The sequence below is a fragment of the Cnephaeus nilssonii genome (assembly GCF_951640355.1).
Source record: "Cnephaeus nilssonii genome assembly, chromosome: 1".
Classification (NCBI taxonomy): domain Eukaryota; kingdom Metazoa; phylum Chordata; class Mammalia; order Chiroptera; family Vespertilionidae; genus Cnephaeus; species Cnephaeus nilssonii.
In genome coordinates this window covers 7,352,915-7,365,047 of record NC_137072.1, presented here as the reverse complement: position 1 = coordinate 7,365,047, position 12,133 = coordinate 7,352,915, and the positions used below count along the sequence as shown (strand labels likewise).

The window sequence follows — 12,133 nt, the reverse complement described above, 5'->3', positions numbered from 1 at the left end:
GCCTGGCCTGGGCCTCCCTCTGTGGAGAGATCGCTGGCCGGCCCCACCCACCCAATGCAGCACTGCCAGCCGGGTAGCCTGGGCCTCCCTTTTTTTAAAGTAAGAGCAATGTTTACTGAGTGGTACGGAACTGAGTGCTATGAAGGGTTTACCAGGATGGAAATGCACCGCACCCCGCCCCTGCCACCCTCAACACCCAGAGACTACAGTACTTAGAAGGTACATGCAACGGCCATAACGGCTGAATATCTGTTTGTAGCAAACAAACCATAGCATATTTATACTGTATCACATCGAGTGATTATAGAAATCCATTTATGTAGTGCTTGTATAAAATATTTTTTTATAAAATAATATTTAAAAAAAAAGAAAGTATAAAAAACATGTGCAGTTGAAAGCCCTGCCAGGACAGCCAGTCTGTAAATATTCAATGAGTATGTGCTTTGGAAGGGCGCCCGCGCCTCGTGCCCACAGCAACCCCAGCAGGGCCGGCGAGGATGCGCCCCGGCTGCCGCTCCAGGCAGGACTGAGCTGGACCACGGTGGGTGGGTACAGCAGGGCCTGGCACTGTGCCCTTCTCCAGCCTTGCATCAGGATCAGGGTCAGGGTCAGGGCTGGGGGCAGGCAGATTGCAGTTTCACTCTGAGTTCCGTACTCAGCCTAATTTTGGTTGCAACTCATGGCTTTTCCTGGCTGCTCGGAGGTCCTTTGGGTGTATGCCCTGGCAGAGAGGCCAGAGAAGTGCCCACAGCTGCCTGGTTGGGTGTCTCTCCAGCCCAGAGCCTCTGTCCTGCCTCCTGCAAGCCTGGCCCAGGCAGAACAGGCCCCCCTCAGGACTATTTTGGTCTCAGCGCTTGGTCCTGGGTTTCATCAGCCTGGGTTTCTTCCCCTGGTGTGGCTGATCTGAGTTTCACAAAAAAAGCCCAGCCAATGCTGGCTGTGCTGAGCCTCACTGAAGAGTTTTTCATGCAGCAAGGAAGAGCCCTCTGGGACCCTCCTCCTCCTCCCTCTCCATCTCCTCCTCCTCCACTTCCTTTCCCAGCCCATGGCCACTTCTTCTCCAGGTGCTCCAGCAGTGGGTTGCCTTCTGAGTCGGGGGTCTTAACGCTGTCGGTCCTGACGATGCCGGTTGAGCCTCAGGATGAGCTGCTGCTACTCCTGCTTCAGCTCCTCCATATGGGTTTTCAGCTCCGCATTCATGAGCTCCAGCCACTCAGATTCCCGCTGCAGAAACTCCGTCTGCTCCTTCTTCTTGCTCCGGCATGGGGCTGCCTCCACTTTGTTCTTTTCCCTGCACCTTTTCCTATTCTCCTCTTCCTCGTCTAGCTCACTTTTCACAGGTTGAGTGAGGCTTCTTGCCAGGTTCACCTTCAGGAAGTGCAAAGGGGAGATCATGGCCACGATGTTGCAGATGTCAGCGTATTTCAGCTCCTCTGCAGTCAGGGCGGAGCTGGGGAGTCTGGTCAGGGGCCGAGCCCTGGCAGAGAGACCACAGTCAGAGAAGGGTCTGGCATCTGCCCAGGCATCATGGCAGGAGGAGTGGCAGTCCAGCCTTGCAGAAGCCATGGGCGGAGGCAGTGTCCTCAGGGCCGGGGCCGACTGCAGGTGCCACTGCCTCCTGCTGCCAAGCTCCTCCAGGTGCCCAGACCCCTCCTGGTGCCAGCCCCGCCTCCCGTTGCAGCCACTGAGCTGCCTGGGCCTCCCTCTTTGCGGCAATCCATCTGGGGCTCCGTGATCCATTGCCCAGCAGAGGGAGGCCCCGACCACCCTGCCGGGGCTCCACGATCCAGCTTCTCGCATTGGGTGGCCTGGGCCTCCCTCTTTGGGGCAATCGTGTGGTGATGGCAGACCCCTGACCAATCTCATCGCACAGGCCGTGGCTGGCCTGGAGCCAGTGCGTGTCATAGCGTGGTTGTCTGGAAGCTCGACTGGACGGTTGATTTGCATATTATGCTTTTATTATTATAGATTGTCTTTTACATTTAAATCTAAAAGCTATTTGGAATTTATTTTTGCATGTGGTATAAAGTAGTGGCCCAAATAAATAAGTTATTCAGCAAAATTGTTTTGAAAAATTATAAATTTACTATGCTATTTCTCTTTGTTATGACTATCAAGTGATTTAATTTGTGTGTATTTGTTTTTGCATTCACTATTTTATAGTTTGTTTATCCTTGAGTTAATACAACACAATCTTAATTATTTTAGCTTTATAATGTATTTTATTGTTCAGCTTATTTTCTTATATTTAAGATTATATTGGATACTTTAGGCCTATTTGAATTTCTATATAAATTTTGATTTTTTTTAATTTTACTACAGAAAGCCCTGAATTTTTATACAGAATTGTATAGATTAACATAACAAATAGATGGATAATTGATATCTTTACAATATTGATTGACCCAGTATATAAATATGATACATTATTCTAATAATCTCCAGGGGAAAATTAACAATAATTCATTAACTGTGATGTGATATAGATGTTTGTAGATATTCTTAATCAGGTTAAAGGAGTTTCTGTTCATACTTTTCTGACCTTGCATCATTCATGGGTATTTTGTATTTATTGTGGCTATCATTCTATTTTTCTTATATTCTTCTATTTTAATTAATACAAACCTTGTACTTTTAAAATAATTGTAGTACATTATTGTCTATATAACGATGGTTTTTAAAAATATTTTTATTGATTTTTAGAGAGAGAGGCTGGGAGAGAGAGAGAGAGATAGAAACATTGATGAGAGAGAAACATCAGTCCTTTGCTTCCTGACTGCCCCCTACTAGGGATCGAGCCAGCAATCTAAGCATGTGCCCTCACCAGGAATCAAATCTGTGTCCCTCGGTGCCTTGGTTGATGCTCAGCCACAGCCACATTGGCTGGGCAACAATGGTTTTCATTTGTTAATATTTTGCTTTGATATTTGCATCTATATTGGCCTACATTTGGATTCTTATAATATCTTTGTCAGATTTTGTTATCAAGTTTATTCAAACCATATGAAATCAGTCACAAAGATATTTTTCTTTTTCTCTTTCTGAAAAATATTTGTTTGACATTGGTATTATGTTTTCTTTACACTTTGGGGATCCAGCAGTGAAGAGGTGAGTACTGAAAACTAAATTTACGGGGAAGTGTTTAAGCATAAATTCAATTTACATAAGAGGTAGAGAGTTTGTAAGTGAATTTATCCATTTTAGTTAAATTTTAAAATTTATTGGCATGATGTTGCTCATGGTGCTTTTTTGTCTAATCCTGTTATTGAAAATTGGTGCTTTTGTTAGCTGAGTCCTCCAATAAGCAGACACTAAGATGGGAATAATAAATGCTATGAAATATGATGATTTGTTTATCATGTAAATAATATTTAGTATTTAGACTTCTAACAGTAATGTGTTGACATTCATAATCTCATTTGAATATATTTTGAAATGTAAGGTTAATATTTTTAGAGACATTTTATTTCCTCCCGTGACTAACAAACTGATTTTTTTCTGGCTACTCCTTGTTACCCTACCCGTGCAGATGTCATCTCCTACAGAAGAAATGATACTTAACTTCATAACAAATAGCAGGACTTTCTTCACAGAATGAAGACAATTAATCATAAATACAAACCCTCCAAGACATAATGAAAAAGAAATCTACCACGACTGTAATGCATCTATAATGTGTCAATGACTAATATAGTAGCACCTCTTCCTGTTATTTATATTCTTGTGTACTGTAATCCTTAGAATGATTTGGTTTTTCTTGCTTTGTATTTAACTTCTGTATCTTCCCCATACTGGTTAAAGTTTTCCTTGTGTCTTTCAGAGTTTCTGCTGCAAAACAACAACAACAACAACAAAAATACTTCTTTTCCACCTCTGAATTTTATTTCCATCTCTGAATTTCAAATGACAATTGACTTACCAATACCATTTACTCTGTGCTCTCCCAAGTGTAAGCAGTGCATTCTTTCACATCTCCTGTGCATCCAAGTTTTGAGTCCAATGTCATTTCAATTATATTAATGTCAGTCGCCTGACCCATTGAGACTCATAGTTATACAGTTACAGTGTCCTTCTTATTTCCATTATTTATTTTCTTCCTTCTCATTTTTCCTCATTATTTAAAGACTTCTATCCAGACTCATATTCTCTTCCTTCTCCCACAAATTTTCTGCCATCATCAGAGATGTGTTCAGATTTCACACTGATAATCTATCCAATTCAAATGTTTCCTTTTCTTGACCACTTTATTATTAATGAAGTAATCCTTTCTTACAGCTTGACTCATTCAAAACTTGTCATCCACAAAATTACTAATTAAAACATCCCACTCTCTGAATATGGTCTCTTATTCTTCAAAATTTCTTAAGAATTATGTCTTGAAGAAATCCAGTTCTCTTAGAAATACATTTGGATCTTTCACAATAGTCCCTTTTCTACCACAGAAGTCTTTTCTCTGGGCCTCAATTCTCATCACTGGAAATCCCATGCAGTTTCAGGCTTAATTTATTCAAGAAATCAGTAATACTTACGAGGACTGTAGCTCTGACTGCTAAGTGTGGCTTCATCCGCTGGTTGGCAGCAAGATGGCTCCCGTTGTTTCAGGCATCATATCCAGAGAGGACAGGGAAAAAAGAAACACCCTCTTTATCTGCACTTTCTCTAAGGAATCCATCATCATTTTTTATTCAAAGTGTTGCAATAACCTGCTAACTAGTTTCTGTCTTCTCCGTACTAATAATTGTCCATGGAATGACTAAATTGTTAATACATAGATATTTCTATTTCACTTGCTTATAGTCCTTAAATGTCTTCTCATCACACCTTCTGAATTTTTAAAGTCTAAAGATACCTTTAAAACATGCTTCCTGCCAAACACCCCATCTCATTTTGAAAGTATTACTCTTGTTACTATCCTTACAAGCCTTTTTTGTTTATTTATTTATAGACAAACTTGTTATATTATGTTGCCTTCATACATGCTACACTTTATTGCTGAAATACTTTTTTTTTCCTTCCCATTACTTTTTTTTTATAACTGACAACTTTTGCTAACCAGTTTTCAAGAAATTACTTCTGCACAGGTCAATTATCTATATTTTATGCTCTTACTATACACCCAGCCTTTCCTTTGAGGCACTTATCACAACAACAGTATTTGTATAACTCCTACCCTTCAAAAGTATTAATCTTTCCCCCATAATTCTTAGCTTCTTGAGGACAAACGCCATCTGCCTGTCTCATTCTGCTGTGCTCTCAGAAGATAGTATATGGTACATAGTAACACACACACACACACACACACACACACACACACACACACGTGCTGAAAATAGATATAAAAATTGCCAAAGGTAATTTCTATTTTATATTAGATAATTTATATTTTCCCATATCCATTTTCTGTTTACCACACTTCCCACACCTTTTCTATTTTGCAGCAGATAATTTGGCTCCAATTTCAAATAGAAATGAGTGAGTCACTGAGAACGCTAACTTGGTTTTCTTTATCCACAAGCAAGAGGTTTGTTGTTACACTTCTTCTTTATTATTTTCTCCGTTGGACTTAGAAATCGTATTTTTATAGAACCAAGTAGAAATAGTGTGTAATATCCTCCAGCTGCATTTATCTTTCATGTGTAAAAGTAGAAACGATGAAACTTGAGTCAATCAGGGATACAGGTTTCTTTGGAACAATAATGAAAGACCAGAGAAGTTAAGAAGAATAAGTTTTAGCAAAGCAATTGGGTCAATGGTAACAATGGGGTCTATGTAGACAGGGAAAGAGAACCAGTCCATTAGTACTGGCAGACTGTAAGGGTCAGTGTGCAGACATAACTTAGATAAGGGTGATACTGGTAGATAATATCAAAAGTTAGTTTTAGAAATAGATTTTGGCTTCCAGATGGGAGAGTAGGTAATGTGGTACTCACATCTTCCCACAACAGTTATATAAATGTTTCATCACTGGGTTGTTCACCTGAAACTAATATAATATTGCACATCAACTGTAATTGAAAAATTAAAAACTATATATTTAAAAAATTTATTTTAGGGATCTGTTATTCTACTACACATGTTTAGTCTACGGGGGAGTGGAGTTAATTGGTGAAGTGGCCAAATACTTATATACACTTTATTTATAATATATATAAAATATATAGTAAATATAATATATGTAATACCATCTATATAATAAAAGCCTAAATGACCATTACGGCAGAATGACCAGAACGACCAGTCGCTATGATGCGCACTAACCACCAGGGGGTAGACACTCAATGCTGGAGCATCCCCCTGGTGGTGGATCTAGAGAACTAGACTGACTGGATTCAGATCCAGTCTCTGTTACTTAATAGCTACACAAATTGGTAATCATCTATAACTTTTCAATGGCTGAATTTCCTTTTTTGTAAAACAGTGATGGTATTTCCAACATGTTAGTATTATTGCTAAGATTAAATGAGAAAAAAACATAAACCATCTTTAACAGTGTCTTGCATATGTTTATGTGCAATAAATATTATCTCTTTCTTGTTCTTGAGTACTGGGAAAGATTGACATCTGCTCTCATTGATATTTTCAGTAGCACAGAGGGAAGCTTTATAAAAATTAGAGAGACTAAGGAGTCAAGAAAGTGAATTTGCATATTTCGGCTTGATTTTGTCAGCTATATAAGAAACCGAGATAGATTATTTCTTTCAGTCCTAAGATTCTATCATTCCATCACTAAGTTTTAATCTACAGGTAAAATAAAGAAATGATTTTAAAATTACTATTTATTATTCAAGGCAAAAGTAGAATTACAGTTGTAATTTATTCTTGTATTATTATTTATTAATTATGGTATAATTTATTAATTATTAATTAGAGTATTCTTTTCCATATGAATTACTATAAACCTACTTTTGCCCCACCCTGTATTCATTTAAAAAATAAATACACGGAATCACATATCTTTTCCAGACTTATTTGGATAACTTTTCAATTATTTTTTTACAGGAACAATAAATACCATAGTATTATAGTAAGTTGTAAAACTTAGAATAAAATAAAGAATGTATTAATGCACTTATCAGACACTAGAGGCCCAGTGCACGAATTTGTGCATGGGTGGGGTCCCTTAGCCTGGCCAGTGGTTGGGACCAATCAGGCCTGTCTCCCGCCCCAATTGGGGCCTGGGACCAATTGGGGCAGGCCCACTGGGGGGAGGGACTGTGGAAAGTTGGCCGGCCAGCCCGTCCTGATTGGCCCTGATCAGGGTGGCCAGTTTGGGGGAGGTGCTGCCCCATCAGGGCTGATTGGAGCAGGCAGACTGGGGAAGGGGCCGCGGGAGGTTGGCCAGCCAACCCATCCCAGTAGGGGCCAATGGGGGTGGGCCTGGGGGAAGGGGCCACATGAGGTTAGTGGGTTGGGCTGGGGGGAGGGGCTGTAGGCCAGCCAGGGGGAGGTGCCATGGGATGTTGGCCAGCTGTGGGAGATTGGCTGTGGGATTGCACTGACCACCAGGGAGTAGCTCCTGCGTTAAGCATCTGCCCCCTAGTGGTCAGTGTGTGTCATGGCTACTGGCCAGTTGTCCAGTCATAACGGTCACTTAGACTTTTATATATATAGATAATTACACCTTACTTTTACACCTTGCATATTAAGCAAATCCTGAGGCATGTCTTATGCTGGCCTAAATCTTTCATCATTAATTGACGTGAAGTAGATGAACATTTTCCTAGTTTTATTTTTAATTTCTTCTTTTCAAGCTGTGTATTAGCATCATCAATAAATTAGTTTTTATTTCCTTTTTATACATACTAGTTAAACACTCATTTTCAATTTGTCTGTAAGATGAGTGTATTGCCCTTAAGCTATGCCTTTGGGTTGATTTTTTAATGTTTTTTAAATTATCATATAATATTGACAATATTTTTACCTCCTTGGGAAGTATTTTAGGTATTCCTTTACTAAAAATGAATCATATATATGTGTGTGTATATATATATATATATATATATATATACACATATATATGTGTGTGTGTGTATATATATATATACATACACATATATATGTATATATATGTATATATATATATATATATATATATATATATTCACATACATGTACACTAATAGAATCATATTATTTTAAAGATTCATCATTGCTAAATCTTATCTAATAAACTGGTATCAATTGAGAAACGTTTAAGTAAGGATTAATATATTTTAAAATATGCTATCTATTATAATGTTACTGAGTATTTCAGTTTCTCTGCAGTAGTGCTTCCTGAAATTTTATACACTATGGCACACAGATAAAATGACTAAGATTGTTTAATCTTGGATTGAACTGCAGAGTTGTCTACATGTGCTTTTGCATCAAAATTCATTGTGTGTATATTAAATAATTTTTAGAAAATAAAATATAAAATATATTATTGGAATAGTTGCATATGTGTCATGAATGTAGACATACCCTTTATATCTAGTTTTAACCTTGAAATGGCTATATTCAATGCTTACACAGATTTTAATTGATATAGCTTCAGATTCTTTTTTTTAATCTTCAAATTCTTATTGGTAACTATCTTCAATAAACTCTGCATAATTAGATAATTTTTTAAACCACAAACTAATTTTTGCCATTATTCAAAAATATATGAGGAAAATTATATGTAAAGAATCCATCTTTTTTTCCCTCAGTTAGAAATTTAAATATTGATAGTATAATTAGAGTTCAATTAAATGAAAGCATTCAACCTCAAGTATTTTAAAATGGTAATGGTGCCCTAATTTAAGAAATCAACATGTATTTGTAGAGTAATATTTCTAAGTACCTGCCTTCTTCACTTACCCCTACACTCCCTTCAATCTCATTGGCATTCAGTTGAACAGTGCCCCACATTTTTTTATGTTTTTAAGACCTGGGATATCCTCTTTGGCAGCAGTATATACTCCTTGCTCATGAGGATCAAAGGAACATCTGAACCTGGTTGATGAGGTGGATGTCTAGTTCATAGCGCCTCCTTGGTCATGCAAGCACCAAAATGATGAGTTTGTATTTTATTTTTGTATTTGCTGCCTACAGGTAATGTGTGTGGTGAATTCTGCTTGAACTTCTTCTCTGAAGTTCTTGATAAAGCTAGAAGAAATTGGCTAAGGTCTGTGGTAACTCCTAAAGAGAGGCAATGCTATAACATGTTGCGGCATCTTGGTGGGGAAGCTTTGATTCATCGTATAGGTATTTATCTACCTAATGCCTATTGTAAGTCAATCATGCAAGAGGAGATAATTTCTATGAGATCAATGATGATTTTAGTTACACTTTATGAGTAAAACATATGCATTCTTAACATTTTTTGTCAATTAGGACATAATACTCTTAAAATAATAAACGTTCCTATTATGACAATCTCCAACATTAAACAAGTCTTTGAGTCCTCACATGGTACATTCTAGGCACTATGCTATTCACGGGAGTTAAAATGGTAAGCAAAACAATGATAATAGTTATACATTTACAATGTGTTTTTCTAGTTCATTTATAGTATGTGATCATTAGAATATCATAAAGCAAACTAGAGGCTCGGTGCACGAAATTCGTGCACTGGGGAGGGTGTCCCTCAGCCCAGCTTGCACCCTCTCTAATATGGGACCCCTCGGGGGATGTCCAACTGCAGGTTTAGGCCCGATCCCTGTGGAATCGGGCCTAAACCTGCAGTTGGACATCCCTCTCACAATCCGGGACCTCTGGCTCCTAACCGCTCACCTACCTGCCTGATTGCCCCCTAACTGCTCCCTTGCTGGCCTGATTGCCCCCTAACTGCTCCTCTGTGGGCCTGATTGCCCCCAAATACCCTCCCTTGCTGGCCTGATCACCCCCAAGGCTTTTATTAGTATAGATATGACCCTGCACAGAAAATTTTACTAACCCTGCTTTACAATAAGGGCTTGACGATTGAATCATTAGGACCAGACACCAAGATTTCCTTTCTTTGAATAGTGGAGGGAATACTTACCTTGTCTTTAAGTTGCCCGGAAATTAAAATGAGATAATGACTTAGAAAAGTATAAAAGTATAAAAGCACCATATAAAGACAACTGTCTTTTTAATGAAGTGGTAAAATGAAAAACACTATTTTTATTCTCCCCTTCCTTCCTTTACAGCTTTTATTTAAAATTTGAAATTTATAAACATTTCACTCCAATTTTCATTTCTTTACATTCAACATTATTTTGTATTGGTTTCAGGTTTTATATTAGTTACAGAATAGTGGTTAGACAATCATATACTTTACAAAGTGTTCCCCGATATTTCTAGTACCCACCTGGCATCATACCATCATTACAACACTATTGACTATATTCCCTATTTAAGTGACAATGGGTTTACAGGTTCCTTTCAGTCTTTCTTTTGTGTTGCTCGTCCTTCCTTTTCTTTCTCACTTCTTCCCTCATTTTCTTTATATAGTATCACAATTGGCCATCAAAGCTCAGTGAAGGCACTGGGACACGCTTCATCCATTTTACAGACCAGGAAACTGAGGCCAATTCCAGTTGACTGTGGAACTTGACTCAGCACACAGGAAACCCTCAGAGCCATGCTCTTTGCGCTTCCTAAGGGGCAGTCGCCCGGCAAACAGAACAAACCTTCCAGTCAGGCTTCCGAGCCTCTTTCTCAAGCACCTCTTCATTGTGGATGCTCCACATTCTTTCCTCTCCCTGTCCCCTGCCCCCCATTCTTTACTGTCCCCGCTTCTCTGGAGCAGGTGGAAGGCTTCACACTCACTGCCTAGGCATGCTCTGCCATGGGGCAGGGCACCGTGGGCTTGCTTTTGGGTCAAGGCAGGAGCAGGAGTCACTGCCTCTGAAGTGTGAAGGCTGCCTGAGTGAGGCCCGTTAGCACTGGGAGCTTCTCTGAATCACATCAGTCAGTCCAGTACCCTGCGGTGCAGCACCCCTCCACTGAGGTGGCACCACCCCTCAACCCCCGCCTCAGGGGTGAGGGTCCTTGCCCCTCTGCCAGGAGTCCTTCCATGCCCCTTGATCCCTGGGTGGGCCCACCCACGTCTTGGGGGCACTGCAGAACCTCTGTCTCTCCGCAGATGAGGCAGATCCCTGCCCTCGGTCTCCATGAAGCTATGAATCTCAGCAACCCCATGCCTGCAATGTGCCCAGGGACCCCCCGGAGTGGCTAGGGTCCGGCCTCGCCTCCCTGGGCGGCAATCTTCCCAGGGACCCCCGGGGAGTGGCTTGGCGGGTCCGGCCTCGCCTCCCCAGGCGGCGATCTTCGGAGTGGCTAGGCGGATCCGGCTTCACCTCCCCTGGGCGGCGATCTTCGGAGTGGCTTGGTGAGTCCGGCCTCGACTCCCCAGGCGGCGATCTTCCCAGGGACCCCTGGGAGCAGCTTGGCGGTCTGGCCTCACCTCCCCGGGGCGGTGATCTTCCCAGGGACCCCTGGGAGCGGCTGGATGGGCCCGGCCTCACCCCCCGTGTTGCCGATCTCCCCAGGGACCCCCAGGAGCGGCTGGGCAGCCCGGCCTCGCCTCCCCGGGGCTGCGATCTTCCCAGCGACCCCCGGAACTAAGAGGACTGGGCGCCGCCATCTTGATCTTCTCAATGGCCGGATAGGCCACCCGGAGTCCCGCCCCCCAGCCTCCCGCCGGCCCAATCGTGGGCGTAGCGGAGGTGTGGTCAATTTGCATGTTTCTCTATAATAAGGTAGGATAGTTTCATAAAAATAAACTCAGTCTTATTGGGGAGCAATAGAACCAACTAAATTGAGAACCAAATAAACAGAGATTATTTGACAAGCTAATATTAGACATTATATTAATCCCAGCCCAACTATTTCTTTATCTAGCAGGGAAAATCACTCATATATTTCTTATTTGGTTAAATCTTTGTATTGGGGGATAAAATGTTGAAATGCAATTCAATTCTGACACTAATCACCAAGGAGTAATATCAGATTCCACAAGTTAAAGAAAAAGGTTCCCAATAAGACTGTTCTCATTCCATATGCCAGATGCAAGGTCAGGGCACCCTAGTCATATGCACTTCTGACCAACTTCTAAAAATACAGGAGGTTCCAACAACCCCCATCAGGTTCTGTAATTCACTGAGACAAACCCAGAATACAGGAA

The 12,133-nt window shown here is 40.8% G+C and overlaps 1 pseudogene across 1 annotated transcript; it reads right to left on the bottom strand.

Moving 5' to 3' along the window:
* Positions 1-836: 836 nt before the first annotated feature.
* LOC307102391 (jun dimerization protein 2-like) lies at positions 837-1,529 on the bottom strand (annotated as a pseudogene). The gene has a single exon. The product of its transcript is annotated as a jun dimerization protein 2-like (transcript).
* Between the last annotated feature and the right edge of the window lie 10,604 nt (positions 1,530-12,133).